The following is a 24,393-nucleotide window of genomic DNA, read 5'->3' on the forward strand; positions in this document are numbered from 1 at the left end:
CAGTCCGGCATCTCGGTCCACTTACAAAATCCTTTCTTGAAACTTCATCAAAATGTAGTCTGTCATGCATTCCTTCAAATGCTCAAACTAAAAAGAAGCAGAAATGTGAGTGGTGCCATATAAGACGGAAATACTAATGCTTTAGATCTGCACAAATGTTGTAAAACAGACAGTCCATTTGACATAAATAAATCAGTCATGAACAAATCTGGTATTCGTGAAGTCATTGTTGATTATTGCAAATATGGCTGACTTATTTATGATTACAACACCGAGCGAAGGCAAAAGTGCTTGACTGTTTCACTAAATCATTAGGAGTTAATAAAGGTTTTCCAGAGGTGACCATTACTCCCATCTTTCATTCAATCAAAGTCTGGATCTCCTATCCAGGCTGCATTATACCTCATTTGCCAACTTGCCAATTACTCTATGCTGTCCTCTGTACTTTGTTCTTTTTATATTCAAATCCAAATCTTTTAACCAAGTCATAAATATGTGAGAATGGACACAAAGAGTGAGACACATGCTTTGGCATTTCAAAGTAAACAAAGAAGTCAAAGAAGCAGCATTTAAGGTGGTATTGAAACACAGCGGCCGTACATTTCTATCAAGGCCCGAGTTTTCCTCAATGCCGTAGACTGCAGAACACCCTGGTGCTGCCACCAGATATAATTCCACAACATTGTAACTGTTGGGTATCATGGCTACTCAACAAAAACAAACAAAAAAAAACACCTCAGTAGTCTAAATTTAGTCAAAAAAAGAACAGGCCGTTTTCATCATTCAATCATTGCCATCCAAAAAGACAAGCAGTTGTTAAGCACATAAGTCTTTTTTGTATAGCAGTTTCCAAATACTTGGCCTGGAGGGTGTCAGGATGGCCGAGCGGTCCAAGGCGCTGCGTTAAGGTCGCAGTCTCGAAAGAGGTGTGGGTTCAAATCCCACTTCTGACATTCATGCACCAGTGATGACTCACTTCCACTGCCTACAGCTGTCTTGTCCATGGAACTCTACTGTTTATCTGCTCTCCAGAAACATCACAAACTTATTTCATTTACTCATGAGGTTCTTGTCACATGTGCTACTAATGAACCAAATGCTAATCCATCCTTTTTCATTATTTATTAAAAACTTCTTTTGATATTTTGTATTTTTTCCCATAAGCATTCATGAAGGTTGCTGTTTTCAACGTAAAACGATATGGGTAAGATGGCATTTCAAGTCATTGACAATTTGTCTCAATACTAAGGTCATAAATTATCATGTCCATGTAAAACAAATACATTGTATTTGTCCTCAAAAAAACACAGGGAAGTTTAAGGGTTCCCTGCTTCATATTGGATGCTAATGAGAAACGTGTCGAGTCATTGCATTTGAACAAATCACTCTGACAGCTAAGCCCTAATGCACAGTCCGGCATCTCGGTCCACTTACAAAATCCTTTTTTGTAACTTCATCAAAATGTAGTCTGTCATGCATTCCTTCAAATGCTCAAACTAAAAAGAAGCAGAAATGTGAGTGGTGCCATATAAGACGGAAATACTAATGCTTTAGATCTGCACAAACGTTGTAAAACAGACAGTCCATTTAACATAAATAAATCAGTCATGAACAAATCTGGTATTCGTGAAGTCATTGTTGATTATTGCAAATATGGCTGATTTATTTATGATTACAACACCGAGCGAAAGCAAAAGTGCTTGACTGTTTCACTAAATCATTAGGAGTTAATAAAGGTTTTCCAGAGGTGACCATTACTCCCATCTTTCATTCAATCAAAGTCTGGATCTCCTATCCAGGCTGCATTATACCTCATTTGCCAACTTGCCAATTACTCTATGCTGTCCTCTGTACTTTGTTCTTTTTATATTCAAATCCAAATCTTTTAACCAAGTCATAAATATGTGAGAATGGACACATAGAGTGAGACACATGCTTTGGCATTTCAAAGTAAACAAAGAAGTCAAAGAAGCAGCATTTAAGGTGGTATTGAAACACAGCGGCCGTACATTTCTATCAAGGCCCAAGTTTTCCTCAATGCCGTAGACTGCAGAACACCCTGGTGCTGCCACCAGATATAATTCCACAACATTGTAACTGTTGGGTATCATGGCTACTCAACAAAAACAAACAAAAAAAACACCTCAGTAGTCTAAATTTAGTCAAAAAAAGAACAGGCCGTTTTCATCATTCAATCATTGCCATCCAAAAAGACAAGCAGTTGTTAAGCACATAAGTCTTTTTTGTATAGCAGTTTCCAATTAATTGCCCTGGAGGATGTCAGGATGGCCGAGCGGTCCAAGGCGCTGCGTTAAGGTCGCAGTCTCGAAAGAGGCGTGGGTTCAAATCCCACTTCTGACATTCATGCACCAGTGATGACTCACTTCCACTGCCTACAGCTGTCCTGTCCATGGAACTCTACTGTTTATCTGCTCTCCAGTAACATCACAAACTTATTTCATTTACTTACGAGGTTCTTGTCACATGTGCTACTAACGAACCAAATGCTAATCCATCCTTTTTCATTATTTATTAAAAACTTCTTTTGATATTTTGTATTTTTTTCCATAAGCATTCATGAAGGTTGCTGTTTTCAACGTAAAACGATATGGGTAAGATGGCATTTCAAGTCATTGACAATTTGTCTCAATACTAAGGTCATAAATGATCATGTCCATGTAAAACAAATACATTGTATTTGTCCTCAAAAAAACACAGGGAAGTTTAAGGGTTCCCTGCTTCATATTGGATGCTAATGAGAAACGTGTCAAGTCATTGCATTTGAACAAATCACTCTGACAGCTAAGCCCTAATGCACAGTCCGGCATCTCGGTCCACTTACAAAATCCTTTCTTGAAACTTCATCAAAATGTAGTCTGTCATGCATTCCTTCAAATGCTCAAACTAAAAAGAAGCAGAAATGTGAGTGGTGCCATATAAGACGGAAATACTAATGCTTTAGATCTGCACAAATGTTGTAAAACAGACAGTCCATTTGACATAAATAATTCAGTCATGAACAAATCTGGTATTCGTGAAGTCATTGTTGATTATTGCAAATATGGCTGACTTATTTATGATTACAACACCGAGCGAAGGCAAAAGTGCTTGACTGTTTCACTAAATCATTAGGAGTTAATAAAGGTTTTCCAGAGGTGACCATTACTCCCATCTTTCATTCAATCAAAGTCTGGATCTCCTATCCAGGCTGCATTATACCTCATTTGCCAACTTGCCAATTACTCTATGCTGTCCTCTGTACTTTGTTCTTTTTATATTCAAATCCAAATCTTTTAACCAAGTCATAAATATGTGAGAATGGACACAAAGAGTGAGACACATGCTTTGGCATTTCAAAGTAAACAAAGAAGTCAAAGAAGCAGCATTTAAGGTGGTATTGAAACACAGCGGCCGTACATTTCTATCAAGGCCCGAGTTTTCCTCAATGCCTTAGACTGCAGAACACCCTGGTGCTGCCACCAGATATAATTCCACAACATTGTAACTGTTGGGTATCATGGCTACTCAACAAAAACAAACAAAAAAAAACACCTCAGTAGTCTAAATTTAGTCAAAAAAAGAACAGGCCGTTTTCATCATTCAATCATTGCCATCCAAAAAGACAAGCAGTTGTTAAGCACATAAGTCTTTTTTGTATAGCAGTTTCCAAATACTTGGCCTGGAGGGTGTCAGGATGGCCGAGCGGTCCAAGGCGCTGCGTTAAGGTCGCAGTCTCGAAAGAGGTGTGGGTTCAAATCCCACTTCTGACATTCATGCACCAGTGATGACTCACTTCCACTGCCTACAGCTGTCTTGTCCATGGAACTCTACTGTTTATCTGCTCTCCAGAAACATCACAAACTTATTTCATTTACTCACGAGGTTCTTGTCACATGTGCTACTAATGAACCAAATGCTAATCCATCCTTTATCATTATTTATTAAAAACTTCTTTTGATATTTTGTATTTTTTCCCATAAGCATTCATGAAGGTTGCTGTTTTCAACGTAAAACGATATGGGTAAGATGGCATTTCAAGTCATTGACAATTTGTCTCAATACTAAGGTCATAAATTATCATGTCCATGTAAAACAAATACATTGTATTTGTCCTCAAAAAAACACAGGGAAGTTTAAGGGTTCCCTGCTTCATATTGGATGCTAATGAGAAACGTGTCGAGTCATTGCATTTGAACAAATCACTCTGACAGCTAAGCCCTAATGCACAGTCCGGCATCTCGGTCCACTTACAAAATCCTTTTTTGAAACTTCATCAAAATGTAGTCTGTCATGCATTCCTTCAAATGCTCAAACTAAAAAGAAGCAGAAATGTGAGTGGTGCCATATAAGACGGAAATACTAATGCTTTAGATCTGCACAAACGTTGTAAAACAGACAGTCCATTTTAGATAAATAAATCAGTCATGAACAAATCTGGAATTCGTGAAGTCATTGTTGATTATTGCAAATATGGCTGATTTATTTATGATTACAACACCGAGCGAAGGCAAAAGTGCTTGACTGTTTCACTAAATCATTAGGAGTTAATAAAGGTTTTCCAGAGGTGACCATTACTCCCATCTTTCATTCAATCAAAGTCTGGATCTCCTATCCAGGCTGCATTATACCTCATTTGCCAACTTGCCAATTACTCTATGCTGTCCTCTGTACTTTGTTCTTTTTATATTCAAATCCAAATCTTTTAACCAAGTCATAAATATGTGAGAATGGACACAAAGAGTGAGACACATGCTTTGGCATTTCAAAGTAAACAAAGAAGTCAAAGAAGCAGCATTTAAGGTGGTATTGAAACACAGCGGCCGTACATTTCTATCAAGGCCCAAGTTTTCCTCAATGCCGTAGACTGCAGAACACCCTGGTGCTGCCACCAGATAGAATTCCACAACATTGTAACTGTTGGGTATCATGGCTACTCAACAAAAACAAACAAAAAAAAACACCTCAGTAGTCTAAATTTAGTCAAAAAAAGAACAGGCCGTTTTCACCATTCAATCATTGCCTTCTAAAAAGACAAGCAGTTGTTAAGCACATAAGTCTTTTTTGTATAGCAGTTTCCAAATGATTTGCCTGGAGGATGTCAGGATGGCCGAGCGGTCCAAGGCGCTGCGTTAAGGTCGCAGTCTCGAAAGAGGCGTGGGTTCAAATCCCACTTCTGACATTCATGCACCAGTGATGACTCACTTCCACTGCCTACAGTTGTCCTGTCCATGGAACTCTACTGTTTATCTGCTCTCCAGTAACATCACAAACTTATTTCATTTACTCACGAGGTTCTTGTCACATGTGCTACTAATGAACCAAATGCAAATCCATCCTTTTTCATTATTTATTAAAAACTTCTTTTGATATTTTGTATTTTTTTCCATAAGCATTCATGAAGCTTTCTGTTTTCAACGTAAAACGATATGGGTAAGATGGCATTTCAAGTCATTGACAATTTGTCTCAATACTAAGGTCATAAATTATCATGTCCATGTAAAACAAATACATTGTATTTGTCCTCAAAAAAACACAGGGAAGTTTAAGGGTTCCCTGCTTCATATTGGATGCTAATGAGAAACGTGTCGAGTCATTGCATTTGAACAAATCACTCTGACAGCTAAGCCCTAATGCACAGTCCGGCATCTCGGTCCACTTACAAAATCCTTTTTTGTAACTTCATCAAAATGTAGTCTGTCATGCATTCCTTCAAATGCTCAAACTAAAAAGAAGCAGGAATGTGAGTGGTGCCATATAAGACGGAAATACTAATGCTTTAGATCTGCACAAACGTTGTAAAACAGACAGTCCATTTAACATAAATAAATCAGTCATGAACAAATCTGGTATTCGTGAAGTCATTGTTGATTATTGCAAATATGGCTGATTTATTTATGATTACAACACCGAGCGAAAGCAAAAGTGCTTGACTGTTTCACTAAATCATTAGGAGTTAATAAAGGTTTTCCAGAGGTGACCATTACTCCCATCTTTCATTCAATCAAAGTCTGGATCTCCTATCCAGGCTGCATTATACCTCATTTGCCAACTTGCCAATTACTCTATGCTGTCCTCTGTACTTTGTTCTTTTTATATTCAAATCCAAATCTTTTAACCAAGTCATAAATATGTGAGAATGGACACATAGAGTGAGACACATGCTTTGGCATTTCAAAGTAAACAAAGAAGTCAAAGAAGCAGCATTTAAGGTGGTATTGAAACACAGCGGCCGTACATTTCTATCAAGGCCCAAGTTTTCCTCAATGCCGTAGACTGCAGAACACCCTGGTGCTGCCACCAGATATAATTCCACAACATTGTAACTGTTGGGTATCATGGCTACTCAACAAAAACAAACAAAAAAAACACCTCAGTAGTCTAAATTTAGTCAAAAAAAGAACAGGCCGTTTTCATCATTCAATCATTGCCATCCAAAAAGACAAGCAGTTGTTAAGCACATAAGTCTTTTTTGTATAGCAGTTTCCAAATACTTGGCCTGGAGGGTGTCAGGATGGCCGAGCGGTCCAAGGCGCTGCGTTAAGGTCGCAGTCTCGAAAGAGGTGTGGGTTCAAATCCCACTTCTGACATTCATGCACCAGTGATGACTCACTTCCACTGCCTACAGCTGTCTTGTCCATGGAACTCTACTGTTTATCTGCTCTCCAGAAACATCACAAACTTATTTCATTTACTCATGAGGTTCTTGTCACATGTGCTACTAATGAACCAAATGCTAATCCATCCTTTTTCATTATTTATTAAAAACTTCTTTTGATATTTTGTATTTTTTCCCATAAGCATTCATGAAGGTTGCTGTTTTCAACGTAAAACGATATGGGTAAGATGGCATTTCAAGTCATTGACAATTTGTCTCAATACTAAGGTCATAAATTATCATGTCCATGTAAAACAAATACATTGTATTTGTCCTCAAAAAAACACAGGGAAGTTTAAGGGTTCCCTGCTTCATATTGGATGCTAATGAGAAACGTGTCGAGTCATTGCATTTGAACAAATCACTCTGACAGCTAAGCCCTAATGCACAGTCCGGCATCTCGGTCCACTTACAAAATCCTTTTTTGTAACTTCATCAAAATGTAGTCTGTCATGCATTCCTTCAAATGCTCAAACTAAAAAGAAGCAGAAATGTGAGTGGTGCCATATAAGACGGAAATACTAATGCTTTAGATCTGCACAAACGTTGTAAAACAGACAGTCCATTTAACATAAATAAATCAGTCATGAACAAATCTGGTATTCGTGAAGTCATTGTTGATTATTGCAAATATGGCTGATTTATTTATGATTACAACACCGAGCGAAAGCAAAAGTGCTTGACTGTTTCACTAAATCATTAGGAGTTAATAAAGGTTTTCCAGAGGTGACCATTACTCCCATCTTTCATTCAATCAAAGTCTGGATCTCCTATCCAGGCTGCATTATACCTCATTTGCCAACTTGCCAATTACTCTATGCTGTCCTCTGTACTTTGTTCTTTTTATATTCAAATCCAAATCTTTTAACCAAGTCATAAATATGTGAGAATGGACACATAGAGTGAGACACATGCTTTGGCATTTCAAAGTAAACAAAGAAGTCAAAGAAGCAGCATTTAAGGTGGTATTGAAACACAGCGGCCGTACATTTCTATCAAGGCCCAAGTTTTCCTCAATGCCGTAGACTGCAGAACACCCTGGTGCTGCCACCAGATATAATTCCACAACATTGTAACTGTTGGGTATCATGGCTACTCAACAAAAACAAACAAAAAAAACACCTCAGTAGTCTAAATTTAGTCAAAAAAAGAACAGGCCGTTTTCATCATTCAATCATTGCCATCCAAAAAGACAAGCAGTTGTTAAGCACATAAGTCTTTTTTGTATAGCAGTTTCCAATTAATTGCCCTGGAGGATGTCAGGATGGCCGAGCGGTCCAAGGCGCTGCGTTAAGGTCGCAGTCTCGAAAGAGGCGTGGGTTCAAATCCCACTTCTGACATTCATGCACCAGTGATGACTCACTTCCACTGCCTACAGCTGTCCTGTCCATGGAACTCTACTGTTTATCTGCTCTCCAGTAACATCACAAACTTATTTCATTTACTTACGAGGTTCTTGTCACATGTGCTACTAACGAACCAAATGCTAATCCATCCTTTTTCATTATTTATTAAAAACTTCTTTTGATATTTTGTATTTTTTTCCATAAGCATTCATGAAGGTTGCTGTTTTCAACGTAAAACGATATGGGTAAGATGGCATTTCAAGTCATTGACAATTTGTCTCAATACTAAGGTCATAAATGATCATGTCCATGTAAAACAAATACATTGTATTTGTCCTCAAAAAAACACAGGGAAGTTTAAGGGTTCCCTGCTTCATATTGGATGCTAATGAGAAACGTGTCAAGTCATTGCATTTGAACAAATCACTCTGACAGCTAAGCCCTAATGCACAGTCCGGCATCTCGGTCCACTTACAAAATCCTTTCTTGAAACTTCATCAAAATGTAGTCTGTCATGCATTCCTTCAAATGCTCAAACTAAAAAGAAGCAGAAATGTGAGTGGTGCCATATAAGACGGAAATACTAATGCTTTAGATCTGCACAAATGTTGTAAAACAGACAGTCCATTTGACATAAATAATTCAGTCATGAACAAATCTGGTATTCGTGAAGTCATTGTTGATTATTGCAAATATGGCTGACTTATTTATGATTACAACACCGAGCGAAGGCAAAAGTGCTTGACTGTTTCACTAAATCATTAGGAGTTAATAAAGGTTTTCCAGAGGTGACCATTACTCCCATCTTTCATTCAATCAAAGTCTGGATCTCCTATCCAGGCTGCATTATACCTCATTTGCCAACTTGCCAATTACTCTATGCTGTCCTCTGTACTTTGTTCTTTTTATATTCAAATCCAAATCTTTTAACCAAGTCATAAATATGTGAGAATGGACACAAAGAGTGAGACACATGCTTTGGCATTTCAAAGTAAACAAAGAAGTCAAAGAAGCAGCATTTAAGGTGGTATTGAAACACAGCGGCCGTACATTTCTATCAAGGCCCGAGTTTTCCTCAATGCCTTAGACTGCAGAACACCCTGGTGCTGCCACCAGATATAATTCCACAACATTGTAACTGTTGGGTATCATGGCTACTCAACAAAAACAAACAAAAAAAAACACCTCAGTAGTCTAAATTTAGTCAAAAAAAGAACAGGCCGTTTTCATCATTCAATCATTGCCATCCAAAAAGACAAGCAGTTGTTAAGCACATAAGTCTTTTTTGTATAGCAGTTTCCAAATACTTGGCCTGGAGGGTGTCAGGATGGCCGAGCGGTCCAAGGCGCTGCGTTAAGGTCGCAGTCTCGAAAGAGGTGTGGGTTCAAATCCCACTTCTGACATTCATGCACCAGTGATGACTCACTTCCACTGCCTACAGCTGTCTTGTCCATGGAACTCTACTGTTTATCTGCTCTCCAGAAACATCACAAACTTATTTCATTTACTCACGAGGTTCTTGTCACATGTGCTACTAATGAACCAAATGCTAATCCATCCTTTATCATTATTTATTAAAAACTTCTTTTGATATTTTGTATTTTTTCCCATAAGCATTCATGAAGGTTGCTGTTTTCAACGTAAAACGATATGGGTAAGATGGCATTTCAAGTCATTGACAATTTGTCTCAATACTAAGGTCATAAATTATCATGTCCATGTAAAACAAATACATTGTATTTGTCCTCAAAAAAACACAGGGAAGTTTAAGGGTTCCCTGCTTCATATTGGATGCTAATGAGAAACGTGTCGAGTCATTGCATTTGAACAAATCACTCTGACAGCTAAGCCCTAATGCACAGTCCGGCATCTCGGTCCACTTACAAAATCCTTTTTTGAAACTTCATCAAAATGTAGTCTGTCATGCATTCCTTCAAATGCTCAAACTAAAAAGAAGCAGAAATGTGAGTGGTGCCATATAAGACGGAAATACTAATGCTTTAGATCTGCACAAACGTTGTAAAACAGACAGTCCATTTTAGATAAATAAATCAGTCATGAACAAATCTGGAATTCGTGAAGTCATTGTTGATTATTGCAAATATGGCTGATTTATTTATGATTACAACACCGAGCGAAGGCAAAAGTGCTTGACTGTTTCACTAAATCATTAGGAGTTAATAAAGGTTTTCCAGAGGTGACCATTACTCCCATCTTTCATTCAATCAAAGTCTGGATCTCCTATCCAGGCTGCATTATACCTCATTTGCCAACTTGCCAATTACTCTATGCTGTCCTCTGTACTTTGTTCTTTTTATATTCAAATCCAAATCTTTTAACCAAGTCATAAATATGTGAGAATGGACACAAAGAGTGAGACACATGCTTTGGCATTTCAAAGTAAACAAAGAAGTCAAAGAAGCAGCATTTAAGGTGGTATTGAAACACAGCGGCCGTACATTTCTATCAAGGCCCAAGTTTTCCTCAATGCCGTAGACTGCAGAACACCCTGGTGCTGCCACCAGATAGAATTCCACAACATTGTAACTGTTGGGTATCATGGCTACTCAACAAAAACAAACAAAAAAAAACACCTCAGTAGTCTAAATTTAGTCAAAAAAAGAACAGGCCGTTTTCACCATTCAATCATTGCCTTCTAAAAAGACAAGCAGTTGTTAAGCACATAAGTCTTTTTTGTATAGCAGTTTCCAAATGATTTGCCTGGAGGATGTCAGGATGGCCGAGCGGTCCAAGGCGCTGCGTTAAGGTCGCAGTCTCGAAAGAGGCGTGGGTTCAAATCCCACTTCTGACATTCATGCACCAGTGATGACTCACTTCCACTGCCTACAGTTGTCCTGTCCATGGAACTCTACTGTTTATCTGCTCTCCAGTAACATCACAAACTTATTTCATTTACTCACGAGGTTCTTGTCACATGTGCTACTAATGAACCAAATGCAAATCCATCCTTTTTCATTATTTATTAAAAACTTCTTTTGATATTTTGTATTTTTTTCCATAAGCATTCATGAAGCTTTCTGTTTTCAACGTAAAACGATATGGGTAAGATGGCATTTCAAGTCATTGACAATTTGTCTCAATACTAAGGTCATAAATTATCATGTCCATGTAAAACAAATACATTGTATTTGTCCTCAAAAAAACACAGGGAAGTTTAAGGGTTCCCTGCTTCATATTGGATGCTAATGAGAAACGTGTCGAGTCATTGCATTTGAACAAATCACTCTGACAGCTAAGCCCTAATGCACAGTCCGGCATCTCGGTCCACTTACAAAATCCTTTTTTGTAACTTCATCAAAATGTAGTCTGTCATGCATTCCTTCAAATGCTCAAACTAAAAAGAAGCAGGAATGTGAGTGGTGCCATATAAGACGGAAATACTAATGCTTTAGATCTGCACAAACGTTGTAAAACAGACAGTCCATTTAACATAAATAAATCAGTCATGAACAAATCTGGTATTCGTGAAGTCATTGTTGATTATTGCAAATATGGCTGATTTATTTATGATTACAACACCGAGCGAAAGCAAAAGTGCTTGACTGTTTCACTAAATCATTAGGAGTTAATAAAGGTTTTCCAGAGGTGACCATTACTCCCATCTTTCATTCAATCAAAGTCTGGATCTCCTATCCAGGCTGCATTATACCTCATTTGCCAACTTGCCAATTACTCTATGCTGTCCTCTGTACTTTGTTCTTTTTATATTCAAATCCAAATCTTTTAACCAAGTCATAAATATGTGAGAATGGACACATAGAGTGAGACACATGCTTTGGCATTTCAAAGTAAACAAAGAAGTCAAAGAAGCAGCATTTAAGGTGGTATTGAAACACAGCGGCCGTACATTTCTATCAAGGCCCAAGTTTTCCTCAATGCCGTAGACTGCAGAACACCCTGGTGCTGCCACCAGATATAATTCCACAACATTGTAACTGTTGGGTATCATGGCTACTCAACAAAAACAAACAAAAAAAACACCTCAGTAGTCTAAATTTAGTCAAAAAAAGAACAGGCCGTTTTCATCATTCAATCATTGCCATCCAAAAAGACAAGCAGTTGTTAAGCACATAAGTCTTTTTTGTATAGCAGTTTCCAAATAATTGCCCTGGAGGATGTCAGGATGGCCGAGCGGTCCAAGGCGCTGCGTTAAGGTCGCAGTCTCGAAAGAGGCGTGGGTTCAAATCCCACTTCTGACATTCATGCACCAGTGATGACTCACTTCCACTGCCTACAGCTGTCCTGTCCATGGAACTCTACTGTTTATCTGCTCTCCAGAAACATCACAAACTTATTTCATTTACTTACGAGGTTCTTGTCACATGTGCTACTAATGAACCAAATGCTAATCCATCCTTTTTCATTATTTATTAAAAACTTCTTTTGATATTTTGTATTTTTTTCCATAAGCATTCATGAAGGTTGCTGTTTTCAACGTAAAACGATATGGGTAAGATGGCATTTCAAGTCATTGACAATTTATCTCAATACTAAGGTCATAAATGATCATGTCCATGTAAAACAAATACATTGTATTTGTCCTCAAAAAAACACAGGGAAGTTTAAGGGTTCCCTGCTTCATATTGGATGCTAATGAGAAACGTGTCAAGTCATTGCATTTGAACAAATCACTCTGACAGCTAAGCCCTAATGCACAGTCCGGCATCTCGGTCCACTTACAAAATCCTTTCTTGAAACTTCATCAAAATGTAGTCTGTCATGCATTCCTTCAAATGCTCAAACTAAAAAGAAGCAGAAATGTGAGTGGTGCCATATAAGACGGAAATACTAATGCTTTAGATCTGCACAAATGTTGTAAAACAGACAGTCCATTTGACATAAATAAATCAGTCATGAACAAATCTGGTATTCGTGAAGTCATTGTTGATTATTGCAAATATGGCTGACTTATTTATGATTACAACACCGAGCGAAGGCAAAAGTGCTTGACTGTTTCACTAAATCATTAGGAGTTAATAAAGGTTTTCCAGAGGTGACCATTACTCCCATCTTTCATTCAATCAAAGTCTGGATCTCCTATCCAGGCTGCATTATACCTCATTTGCCAACTTGCCAATTACTCTATGCTGTCCTCTGTACTTTGTTCTTTTTATATTCAAATCCAAATCTTTTAACCAAGTCATAAATATGTGAGAATGGACACAAAGAGTGAGACACATGCTTTGGCATTTCAAAGTAAACAAAGAAGTCAAAGAAGCAGCATTTAAGGTGGTATTGAAACACAGCGGCCGTACATTTCTATCAAGGCCCGAGTTTTCCTCAATGCCTTAGACTGCAGAACACCCTGGTGCTGCCACCAGATATAATTCCACAACATTGTAACTGTTGGGTATCATGGCTACTCAACAAAAACAAACAAAAAAAAACACCTCAGTAGTCTAAATTTAGTCAAAAAAAGAACAGGCCGTTTTCATCATTCAATCATTGCCATCCAAAAAGACAAGCAGTTGTTAAGCACATAAGTCTTTTTTGTATAGCAGTTTCCAAATACTTGGCCTGGAGGGTGTCAGGATGGCCGAGCGGTCCAAGGCGCTGCGTTAAGGTCGCAGTCTCGAAAGAGGTGTGGGTTCAAATCCCACTTCTGACATTCATGCACCAGTGATGACTCACTTCCACTGCCTACAGCTGTCTTGTCCATGGAATTCTACTGTTTATCTGCTCTCCAGAAACATCACAAACTTATTTCATTTACTCACGAGGTTCTTGTCACATGTGCTACTAATGAACCAAATGCTAATCCATCCTTTATCATTATTTATTAAAAACTTCTTTTGATATTTTGTATTTTTTCCCATAAGCATTCATGAAGGTTGCTGTTTTCAACGTAAAACGATATGGGTAAGATGGCATTTCAAGTCATTGACAATTTGTCTCAATACTAAGGTCATAAATTATCATGTCCATGTAAAACAAATACATTGTATTTGTCCTCAAAAAAACACAGGGAAGTTTAAGGGTTCCCTGCTTCATATTGGATGCTAATGAGAAACGTGTCGAGTCATTGCATTTGAACAAATCACTCTGACAGCTAAGCCCTAATGCACAGTCCGGCATCTCGGTCCACTTACAAAATCCTTTTTTGAAACTTCATCAAAATGTAGTCTGTCATGCATTCCTTCAAATGCTCAAACTAAAAAGAAGCAGAAATGTGAGTGGTGCCATATAAGACGGAAATACTAATGCTTTAGATCTGCACAAACGTTGTAAAACAGACAGTCCATTTTAGATAAATAAATCAGTCATGAACAAATCTGGAATTCGTGAAGTCATTGTTGATTATTGCAAATATGGCTGATTTATTTATGATTACAACACCGAGCGAAGGCAAAAGTGCTTGACTGTTTCACTAAATCATTAGGAGTTAATAAAGGTTTTCCAGAGGTGACCATTACTCCCATCTTTCATTCAATCAAAGTCTGGATCTCCTATCCAGGCTGCATTATACCTCATTTGCCAACTTGCCAATTACTCTATGCTGTCCTCTGTACTTTGTTCTTTTTATATTCAAATCCAAATCTTTTAACCAAGTCATAAATATGTGAGAATGGAAACAAAGAGTGAGACACATGCTTTGGCATTTCAAAGTAAACAAAGAAGTCAAAGAAGCAGCATTTAAGGTGGTATTGAAACACAGCGGCCATACATTTCTATCAAGGCCCAAGTTTTCCTCAATGCCGTAGACTGCAGAACACCCTGGTGCTGCCACCAGATATAATTCCACAACATTGTAACTGTTGGGTATCATGGCTACTCAACAAAAACAAACAAAAAAAACACCTCAGTAGTCTAAATTTAGTCAAAAAAAGAACAGGCCGTTTTCACCATTCAATCATTGCCTTCCAAAAAGACAAGCAGTTAAGCACATAAGTCTTTTTTGTATAGCAGTTTCCAAACATTTGGCCGGGAGGATGTCAGGATGGCCGAGCGGTCCAAGGCGCTGCGTTAAGGTCGCAGTCTCGAAAGAGGCGTGGGTTCGAATCCCACTTTTGACATTCAGGCACCAGTGATGACTCACTTCCACTGCTTAGAGCTGTCCTGTCCATGGAATACTACTGTTTATCTGCTCTCCAGTAACATCACTAACTTATTTCATTTACTCACGAGGTTCTTGTCACATGTGCTACTAATGAACCAAATGCTAATCCATCCTTTTTCATTATTTATAAAAAATTTCTTAGGATATTTTGTATTTTTTCCCATAAGCATTCATGAAGGTTGCCTTTTTCAACGTAAAACGATATGGGTAAGATGGCATTTCAAGTCATTGACAATTTATCTCAATACTATGGTCATAAATGATCATGTCCATGTAAAACAAATACATTGTATTTGTCCTCAAAAAAACACAGGGAAGTTTAAGGGTTCCCTGCTTCATATTGGATGCTAATGAGAAACGTGTCGAGTCATTGCATTTGAACAAATCACTCTGACAGCTAAGCCCTAATGCACAGTCCGGCATCTCGGTCCACTTACAAAATCCTTTTTTGAAACTTCATCAAAATGTAGTCTGTCATGCATTCCTTCAAATGCTCAAACTAAAAAGAAGCAGAAATGTGAGTGGTGCCATATAAGACGGAAATACTAATGCTTTAGATCTGCACAAACGTTGTAAAACAGACAGTCCATTTAACATAAATAAATCAGTCATGAACAAATCTGGTATTCGTGAAGTCATTGTTGATTATTGCAAATATGGCTGATTTATTTATGATTACAACACCGAGCGAAGGCAAAAGTGCTTGACTGTTTCACTAAATCATTAGGAGTTAATAAAGGTTTTCCAGAGGTGACCATTACTCCCATCTTTCATTCAATCAAAGTCTGGATCTCCTATCCAGGCTGCATTATACCTCATTTGCCAACTTGCCAATTACTCTATGCTGTCCTCTGTACTTTGTTCTTTTTATATTCAAATCCAAATCTTTTAACCAAGTCATAAATATGTGAGAATGGACACATAGAGTGAGACACATGCTTTGGCATTTCAAAGTAAACAAAGAAGTCAAAGAAGCAGCATTTAAGGTGGTATTGAAACACAGCGGCCGTACATTTCTATCAAGGCCCAAGTTTTCCTCAATGCCGTAGACTGCAGAACACCCTGGTGCTGCCACCAGATATAATTCCACAACATTGTAACTGTTGGGTATCATGGCTACTCAACAAAAACAAACAAAAAAAAACACCTCAGTAGTCTAAATTTAGTCAAAAAAAGAACAGGCCGTTTTCATCATTCAATCATTGCCATCCAAAAAGACAAGCAGTTGTTAAGCACATAAGTCTTTTTTGTATAGCAGTTTCCAAATACTTGGCCTGGAGGATGTCAGGATGGCCGAGCGGTCCAAGGCGCTGCGTTAAGGTCGCAGTCTCGAAAGAGGCGTGGGTTCGAATCCCACTTCTGACATTCATGCACCAGTGATGACTCACTTCCACTGCCTACAGCTGTCCTGTCCATGGAACTCTACTGTTTATCTGCTCTCCAGAAACATCACAAACTTATTTCATTTACTCACGAGGTTCTTGTCACATGTGCTACTAATGAACCAAATGCTAATCCATCCTTTTTCATTATTTATTAAAAACTTCTTTTAATATTTTGTATTTTTTTCCATAAGCATTCATGAAAGTTGCTGTTTTCAACGTAAAACGATATGGGTAAGATGGCATTTCAAGTCATTGACAATTTGTCTCAATACTAAGGTCATAAATTATCATGTCCATGTAAAACAAATACATTGTATTTGTCCTCAAAAAAACACAGGGAAGTTTAAGGGTTCCCTGCTTTATATTGGATGCTAATGAGAAACGTGTCGAGTCATTGCATTTGAACAAATCACTCTGACAGCTAAGCCCTAATGCACAGTCCGGCATCTCGGTCCACTTACAAAATCCTTTTTTGAAACTTCATCAAAATGTAGTCTGTCATGCATTCCTTCAAATGCTCAAACTAAAAAGAAGCAGAAATGTGAGTGGTGCCATATAAGACGGAAATACTAATGCTTTAGATCTGCACAAACGTTGTAAAACAGACAGTCCATTTAACATAAATAAATCAGTCATGAACAAATCTGGTATTCGTGAAGTCATTGTTGATTATTGCAAATATGGCTGACTTATTTATGATTACAACACCGAGCGAAGGCAAAAGTGCTTGACTGTTTCACTAAATCATTAGGAGTTAATAAAGGTTTTCCAGAGGTGACCATTACTCCCATCTTTCATTCAATCAAAGTCTGGATCTCCTATCCAGGCTGCATTATACCTCATTTGCCAACTTGCCAATTACTCTATGCTGTCCTCTGTACTTTGTTCTTTTTATATTCAAATCCAAATCTTTTAACCAAGTCATAAATATGTGAGAATGGACACAAAGAGTGAGACACATGCTTTGGCATTTCAAAGTAAACAAAGAAGTCAAAGAAGCAGCATTTAAGGTGGTATTGAAACACAGCGGCCGTACATTTCTATCAAGGCCCGAGTTTTCCTCAATGCCGTAGACTGCAGAACACCCTGGTGCTGCCACCAGATATAATTCCACAACATTGTAACTGTTGGGTATCATGGCTACTCAACAAAAACAAACAAAAAAAAACACCTCAGTAGTCTAAATTTAGTCAAAAAAAGAACAGGCCGTTTTCATCATTCAATCATTGCCATCCAAAAAGACAAGCAGTTGTTAAGCACATAAGTCTTTTTTGTATAGCAGTTTCCAAATACTTGGCCTGGAGGATGTCAGGATGGCCGAGCGGTCCAAGGCGCTGCGTTAAGGTCGCAGTCTCGAAAGAGGCGTGGGTTCAAATCCCACTTCTGACATTCATGCACCAGTGATGACTCACTTCCACTGCCTACAGCTGTCCTGTCCATGGAACTCTACTGTTTATCTGCTCTCCAGAAACATCACAAACTTATTTCATTTACTCACGAGGTTCTTGTCACATGTGCTACTAATGAACCAAATGCTAATCCATCCTTTTTCATTATTTATTAAAAACTTCTTTTGATATTTTGTATTTTTTTCCACAAGCATTCATGAAGGTTGCTGTTTTCAACGTAAAACGATATGGGTAAGATGGCATTTCAAGTCATTGACAATTTATCTCAATACTATGGTCATAAATGATCATGTCCATGTAAAACAAATACATTGTATTTGTCCTCAAAAAAACACAGGGAAGTTTAAGGGTTCCCTGCTTCATATTGGATGCTAATGAGAAACGTGTCGAGTCATTGCATTTGAACAAATCACTCTGACAGCTAAGCCCTAATGCACAGTCCGGCATCTCGGTCCACTTACAAAATCCTTTTTTGAAACTTCATCAAAATGTAGTCTGTCATGCATTCCTTCAAATGCTCAAACTAAAAAGAAGCAGAAATGTGAGTGGTGCCATATAAGACGGAAATACTAATGCTTTAGATCTGCACAAACGTTGTAAAACAGACAGTCCATTTAACATAAATAAATCAGTCATGAACAAATCTGGTATTCGTGAAGTCATTGTTGATTATTGCAAATATGGCTGACTTATTTATGATTACAACACCGAGCGAAGGCAAAAGTGCTTGACTGTTTCACTAAATCATTAGGAGTTAATAAAGGTTTTCCAGAGGTGACCATTACTCCCATCTTTCATTCAATCAAAGTCTGGATCTCCTATCCAGGCTGCATTATACCTCATTTGCCAACTTGCCAATTACTCTATGCTGTCCTCTGTACTTTGTTCTTCTTATATTCAAATCCAAATCTTTTAACCAAGTCATAAATATGTGAGAATGGACACAAAGAGTGAGACACATGCTTTGGCATTTCAAAGTAAACAAAGAAGTCAAAGAAGCAGCATTTAAGGTGGTATTGAAACACAGCGGCCGTACATTTCTATCAAGGCCCGAGTTTTCCTCAATGCCGTAGACTGCAGAACACCCTGGTGCTGCCACCAGATATAATTCCACAACATTGTAACTGTTGGGTATCATGGCTACTCAACAAAAACAAACAAAAAAAACACCTCAGTAGTCTAAATTTAGTCAAAAAAAGAACAGGCCGTTTTCACCATTCAATCATTGCCTTCCAAAAAGACAAGCAGTTAAGCACATAAGTCTTTTTTGTATAGCAGTTTCCAAATATTTGGCCGGGAGGATGTCAGGATGGCCGAGCAGTCCAATGCGCTGCATTAAGGTCGCAGTCTCGAAAGAGGCGTGGGTTCGAATCCCACTTCTGACATTCATGCACCAGTGATGACTCACTTCCACTGCCTACAGCTGTCCTGTCCATGGAACTCTACTGTTTATCTGCTCTCCAGAAACATCACAAACTTATTTCATTTACTCACGAGGTTCTTGTCACATGTGCTACTAATGAACCAAATGCTAATCCATCCTTTTTCATTATTTATTAAAAACTTCTTTTAATATTTTGTATTTTTTTCCATAAGCATTCATGAAGGTTGCTGTTTTCAACGTAAAACGATATGGGTAAGATGGCATTTCAAGTCATTGACAATTTGTCTCAATACTAAGGTCATAAATTATCATGTCCATGTAAAACAAATACATTGTATTTGTCCTCAAAAAAACACAGGGAAGTTTAAGGGTTCCCTGCTTCATATTGGATGCTAATGAGAAACGTGTCGAGTCATTGCATTTGAACAAATCACTCTGACAGCTAAGCCCTAATGCACAGTCCGGCATCTCGGTCCACTTACAAAATCCTTTTTTGAAACTTCATCAAAATGTAGTCTGTCATGCATTCCTTCAAATGCTCAAACTAAAAAGAAGCAGAAATGTGAGTGGTGCCATATAAGACGGAAATACTAATGCTTTAGATCTGCACAAACGTTGTAAAACAGACAGTCCATTTAACATAAATAAATCAGTCATGAACAAATCTGGTATTCGTGAAGTCATTGTTGATTATTGCAAATATGGCTGACTTATTTATGATTACAACACCGAGCGAAGGCAAAAGTGCTTGACTGTTTCACTAAATCATTAGGAGTTAATAAAGGTTTTCCAGAGGTGACCATTACTCCCATCTTTCATTCAATCAAAGTCTGGATCTCCTATCCAGGCTGCATTATACCTCATTTGCCAACTTGCCAATTACTCTATGCTGTCCTCTGTACTTTGTTCTTCTTATATTCAAATCCAAATCTTTTAACCAAGTCATAAATATGTGAGAATGGACACAAAGAGTGAGACACATGCTTTGGCATTTCAAAGTAAACAAAGAAGTCAAAGAAGCAGCATTTAAGGTGGTATTGAAACACAGCGGCCGTACATTTCTATCAAGGCCCGAGTTTTCCTCAATGCCGTAGACTCCAGAACACCCTGGTGCTGCCACCAGATATAATTCCACAACATTGTAACTGTTGGGTATCATGGCTACTCAACAAAAACAAAACAAAAAACACCTCAGTAGTCTAAATTTAGTCAAAAAAAAAACAGGCCGTTTTCACCATTCAATCATTGCCTTCCAAAAAGACAAGCAGTTGTTAAGCACATAAGTCTTTTTTGTATAACAGTTTCCAAATACTTGGCCTGGAGGATGTCAGGATGGCCGAGCAGTCCAAGGCACTGCGTTAAGGTCGCAGTCTCGAAAGAGGCGTGGGTTCAAATCCCACTTCTGACATTCATGCACCAGTGATGACTCACTTCCACTGCCTACAGCTGTCCTGTCCATGGAACTCTACTGTTTATCTGCTCTCCAGTAACATCACAAACTTATTTCATTTACTCACGAGGTTCTTGTCACATGTGCTACTAATGAACCAAATGCTAATCCATCCTTTTTCATTATTTATTAAAAACTTCTTTTGATATTTTGTATTTTTTTCCATAAGCATTCATGAAGGTTTCTGTTTTCAATGTTTAAAACGATATGGGTAAGATGGCATTTCAAGTCATTGACAATTTATCTCAATACTAAGGTCATAAATTATCATGTCCATGTAAAACAAATACATTGTATTTGTCCTCAAAAAAACACAGGGAAGTTTAAGGGTTCCCTGCTTCATATTGGATGCTAATGAGAAACGTGTCGAGTCATTGCATTTGAACAAATCACTCTGACAGCTAAGCCCTAATGCACAGTCCGGCATCTCGGTCCACTTACAAAATCCTTTTTTGAAACTTCATCAAAATGTTGTCTGTCATGCATTCCTTCAAATGCTCAAACTAAAAAGAAGCAGAAATGTGAGTGGTGCCATATAAGACGGAAATACTAATGCTTTAGATCTGCACAAACGTTGTAAAACAGACAGTCCATTTAACATAAATCAGTCATGAACAAATCTGGTATTCGTGAAGTCATTGTTGATTATTGCAAATATGGCTGACTTATTTATGATTACAACACCGAGCGAAGGCAAAAGTGCTTGACTGTTTCACTAAATCATAAGGAGTTAATAAAGGTTTTCCAGAGGTGACCATTACTCCCATCTTTCATTCAATCAAAGTCTGGATCTCCTATCCAGGCTGCATTATACCTCATTTGCCAACTTGCCAATTACTCTATGCTGTCCTCTGTACTTTGTTCTTTTTATATTCAAATCCAAATCTTTTAACCAAGTCATAAATATGTGAGAATGGACACAAAGAGTGAGACACATGCTTTGGCATTTCAAAGTAAACAAAGAAGTCAAAGAAGCAGCATTTAAGGTGGTATTGAAACACAGCGGCCGTACATTTCTATCAAGGCCCGAGTTTTCCTCAATGCCGTAGACTGCAGAACACCCTGGTGCTGCCACCAGATATAATTCCACAACATTGTAACTGTTGGGTATCATGGCTACTCAACAAAAACAAACAAAAAAAACACCTCAGTAGTCTAAATTTAGTCAAAAAAAAAACAGGCCGTTTTCACCATTCAATCATTGCCTTCCAAAAAGACAAGCAGTTGTTAAGCACATAAGTCTTTTTTGTATAACAGTTTCCAAATACTTGGCCTGGAGGATGTCAGGATGGCCGAGCGGTCCAAGGCGCTGCGTTAAGGTCGCAGTCTCGAAAGAGGCGTGGGTTCAAATCCCACTTCTGACATTCATGCACCAGTGATGACTCACTTCCACTGCCTACAGCTGTCCTGTCCATGGAACTCTACTGTTTATCTGCTCTCCAGAAACATCACAAACTTATTTCATTTACTCACGAGGTTCTTGTCACATGTGCTACTAATGAACCAAATGCTAATCCATCCTTTTTCATTATTTATTAAAAACTTCTTTTGATATTTTGTATTTTTTTCCATAAGCATTCATGAAGGTTTCTGTTTTCAACGTAAAACGATATGGGTAAGATGGCATTTCAAGTCATTGACAATTTATCTCAATACTAAGGTCATAAATTATCATGTCCATGTAAAACAAATACATTGTATTTGTCCTCAAAAAAACACAGGGAAGTTTAAGGGTTCCCTGCTTCATATTGGATGCTAATGAGAAACGTGTCGAGTCATTGCATTTGAACAAATCACTCTGACAGCTAAGCCCTAATGCACAGTCCGGCATCTCGGTCCACTTACAAAATCCTTTTTTGAAACTTCATCAAAATGTAGTCTGTCATGCATTCCTTCAAATGCTCAAACTAAAAAGAAGCAGAAATGTGAGTGGTGCCATATAAGACGGAAATACTAATGCTTTAGATCTGCACAAACGTTGTAAAACAGACAGTCCATTTAACATAAATCAGTCATGAACAATTCTGGTATTCGTGAAGTCATTGTTGATTATTGCAAATATGGCTGACTTATTTATGATTACAACACCGAGCGAAGGCAAAAGTGCTTGACTGTTTCACTAAATCATTAGGAGTTAATAAAGGTTTTCCAGAGGTGACCATTACTCCCATCTTTCATTCAATCAAAGTCTGGATCTCCTATCCAGGCTGCATTATACCTCATTTGCCAACTTGCCAATTACTCTATGCTGTCCTCTGTACTTTGTTCTTTTTATATTCAAATCCAAATCTTTTAACCAAGTCATAAATATGTGAGAATGGACACAAAGAGTGAGACACATGCTTTGGCATTTCAAAGTAAACAAAGAAGTCAAAGAAGCAGCATTTAAGGTGGTATGGAAACACAGCGGCCGTACATTTCTATCAAGGCCCGAGTTTTCCTCAATGCCGTAGACTGCAGAACACCCTGGTGCTGCCACCAGATATAATTCCACAACATTGTAACTGTTGGGTATCATGGCTACTCAACAAAAACAAACAAAAAAAAACACCTCAGTAGTCTAAATTTAGTCAAAAAAAGAACAGGCCGTTTTCACCATTCAATCATTGCCTTCTAAAAAGACAAGCAGTTGTTAAGCACATAAGTCTTTTTTGTATAGCAGTTTCCAAATGATTTGCCTGGAGGATGTCAGGATGGCCGAGCGGTCCAAGGCGCTGCGTTAAGGTTGCAGTCTCGAAAGAGGCGTGGGTTCAAATCCCACTTCTGACATTCATGCACCAGTGATGACTCACTTCCACTGCCTACAGCTGTCCTGTCCATGGAACTCTACTGTTTATCTGCTCTCCAGTAACATCACAAACTTATTTCATTTACTCACGAGGTTCTTGTCACATGTGCTACTAATGAACCAAATGCAAATCCATCCTTTTTCATTATTTATTAAAAACTTCTTTTGATATTTTGTATTTTTTTCCATAAGCATTCATGAAGGTTGCTGTTTTCAACGTAAAACGATATGGGTAAGATGGCATTTCAAGTCATTGACAATTTATCTCAATACTATGGTCATAAATTATCATGTCCATGTAAAACAAATGCATTGTATTTGTCCTCAAAAAAACACAGGGAAGTTTAAGGGTTCCCTGCTTCATATTGGATGCTAATGAGAAACGTGTCGAGTCATTGCATTTGAACAAATCACTCTGACAGCTAAGCCCTAATGCACAGTCCGGCATCTCGGTCCACTTACAAAATCCTTTTTTGAAACTTCATCAAAATGTTGTCTGTCATGCATTCCTTCAAATGCTCAAACTAAAAAGAAGCAGAAATGTGAGTGGTGCCATATAAGACGGAAATACTAATGCTTTAGATCTGCACAAACGTTGTAAAACAGACAGTCCATTTAACATAAATAAATCAGTCATGAACAAATCTGGTATTCGTGAAGTCATTGTTGATTATTGCAAATATGGCTGACTTATTTATGATTACAACACCGAGCGAAGGCAAAAGTGCTTGACTGTTTCACTAAATCATTAGGAGTTAATAAAGGTTTTCCAGAGGTGACCATTACTCCCATCTTTCATTCAATCAAAGTCTGGATCTCCTATCCAGGCTGCATTATACTTCATTTGCCAACTTGCCAATTACTCTATGCTGTCCTCTGTACTTTGTTCTTTTTATAT

The 24,393-nt window shown here is 38.0% G+C and overlaps 16 non-coding genes across 16 annotated transcripts; all 16 read left to right on the top strand.

Annotated features, from left to right (window-relative positions):
• The first annotated feature begins 871 nt into the window (after window positions 1-871).
• Window positions 872-953, top strand: trnal-aag (transfer RNA leucine (anticodon AAG)). The gene has a single exon. It is a non-coding gene; the product is annotated as a tRNA-Leu (tRNA).
• Window positions 954-2,279: 1,326 nt separating this feature from the next.
• Window positions 2,280-2,361, top strand: trnal-aag (transfer RNA leucine (anticodon AAG)). Its single transcript has one exon. It is a non-coding gene; the product is annotated as a tRNA-Leu (tRNA).
• A 1,327-nt stretch (window positions 2,362-3,688) lies between these two features.
• Window positions 3,689-3,770, top strand: trnal-aag (transfer RNA leucine (anticodon AAG)). Its single transcript has one exon. It is a non-coding gene; the product is annotated as a tRNA-Leu (tRNA).
• A 1,327-nt stretch (window positions 3,771-5,097) lies between these two features.
• trnal-aag (transfer RNA leucine (anticodon AAG)) lies at window positions 5,098-5,179 on the top strand. Its single transcript has one exon. It is a non-coding gene; the product is annotated as a tRNA-Leu (tRNA).
• A 1,326-nt stretch (window positions 5,180-6,505) lies between these two features.
• trnal-aag (transfer RNA leucine (anticodon AAG)) lies at window positions 6,506-6,587 on the top strand. The gene has a single exon. It is a non-coding gene; the product is annotated as a tRNA-Leu (tRNA).
• A 1,326-nt stretch (window positions 6,588-7,913) lies between these two features.
• On the top strand, window positions 7,914-7,995 carry trnal-aag (transfer RNA leucine (anticodon AAG)). Its single transcript has one exon. It is a non-coding gene; the product is annotated as a tRNA-Leu (tRNA).
• Window positions 7,996-9,322: 1,327 nt separating this feature from the next.
• Window positions 9,323-9,404, top strand: trnal-aag (transfer RNA leucine (anticodon AAG)). The gene has a single exon. It is a non-coding gene; the product is annotated as a tRNA-Leu (tRNA).
• Window positions 9,405-10,731: 1,327 nt separating this feature from the next.
• Window positions 10,732-10,813, top strand: trnal-aag (transfer RNA leucine (anticodon AAG)). Its single transcript has one exon. It is a non-coding gene; the product is annotated as a tRNA-Leu (tRNA).
• A 1,326-nt stretch (window positions 10,814-12,139) lies between these two features.
• On the top strand, window positions 12,140-12,221 carry trnal-aag (transfer RNA leucine (anticodon AAG)). The gene has a single exon. It is a non-coding gene; the product is annotated as a tRNA-Leu (tRNA).
• A 1,327-nt stretch (window positions 12,222-13,548) lies between these two features.
• On the top strand, window positions 13,549-13,630 carry trnal-aag (transfer RNA leucine (anticodon AAG)). The gene has a single exon. It is a non-coding gene; the product is annotated as a tRNA-Leu (tRNA).
• A 1,323-nt stretch (window positions 13,631-14,953) lies between these two features.
• On the top strand, window positions 14,954-15,035 carry trnal-aag (transfer RNA leucine (anticodon AAG)). Its single transcript has one exon. It is a non-coding gene; the product is annotated as a tRNA-Leu (tRNA).
• A 1,327-nt stretch (window positions 15,036-16,362) lies between these two features.
• On the top strand, window positions 16,363-16,444 carry trnal-aag (transfer RNA leucine (anticodon AAG)). The gene has a single exon. It is a non-coding gene; the product is annotated as a tRNA-Leu (tRNA).
• Window positions 16,445-17,771: 1,327 nt separating this feature from the next.
• Window positions 17,772-17,853, top strand: trnal-aag (transfer RNA leucine (anticodon AAG)). The gene has a single exon. It is a non-coding gene; the product is annotated as a tRNA-Leu (tRNA).
• A 2,730-nt stretch (window positions 17,854-20,583) lies between these two features.
• trnal-aag (transfer RNA leucine (anticodon AAG)) lies at window positions 20,584-20,665 on the top strand. Its single transcript has one exon. It is a non-coding gene; the product is annotated as a tRNA-Leu (tRNA).
• A 1,324-nt stretch (window positions 20,666-21,989) lies between these two features.
• Window positions 21,990-22,071, top strand: trnal-aag (transfer RNA leucine (anticodon AAG)). Its single transcript has one exon. It is a non-coding gene; the product is annotated as a tRNA-Leu (tRNA).
• Window positions 22,072-23,394: 1,323 nt separating this feature from the next.
• On the top strand, window positions 23,395-23,476 carry trnal-aag (transfer RNA leucine (anticodon AAG)). Its single transcript has one exon. It is a non-coding gene; the product is annotated as a tRNA-Leu (tRNA).
• Window positions 23,477-24,393: the final 917 nt, after the last annotated feature.

Source organism: Oryzias latipes, chromosome 13 (assembly GCF_053564925.1).
Source record: "Oryzias latipes strain Hd-rR chromosome 13, Olatipes_Hd-rR_3.1".
Classification (NCBI taxonomy): Eukaryota; Metazoa; Chordata; class Actinopteri; order Beloniformes; family Adrianichthyidae; genus Oryzias; species Oryzias latipes.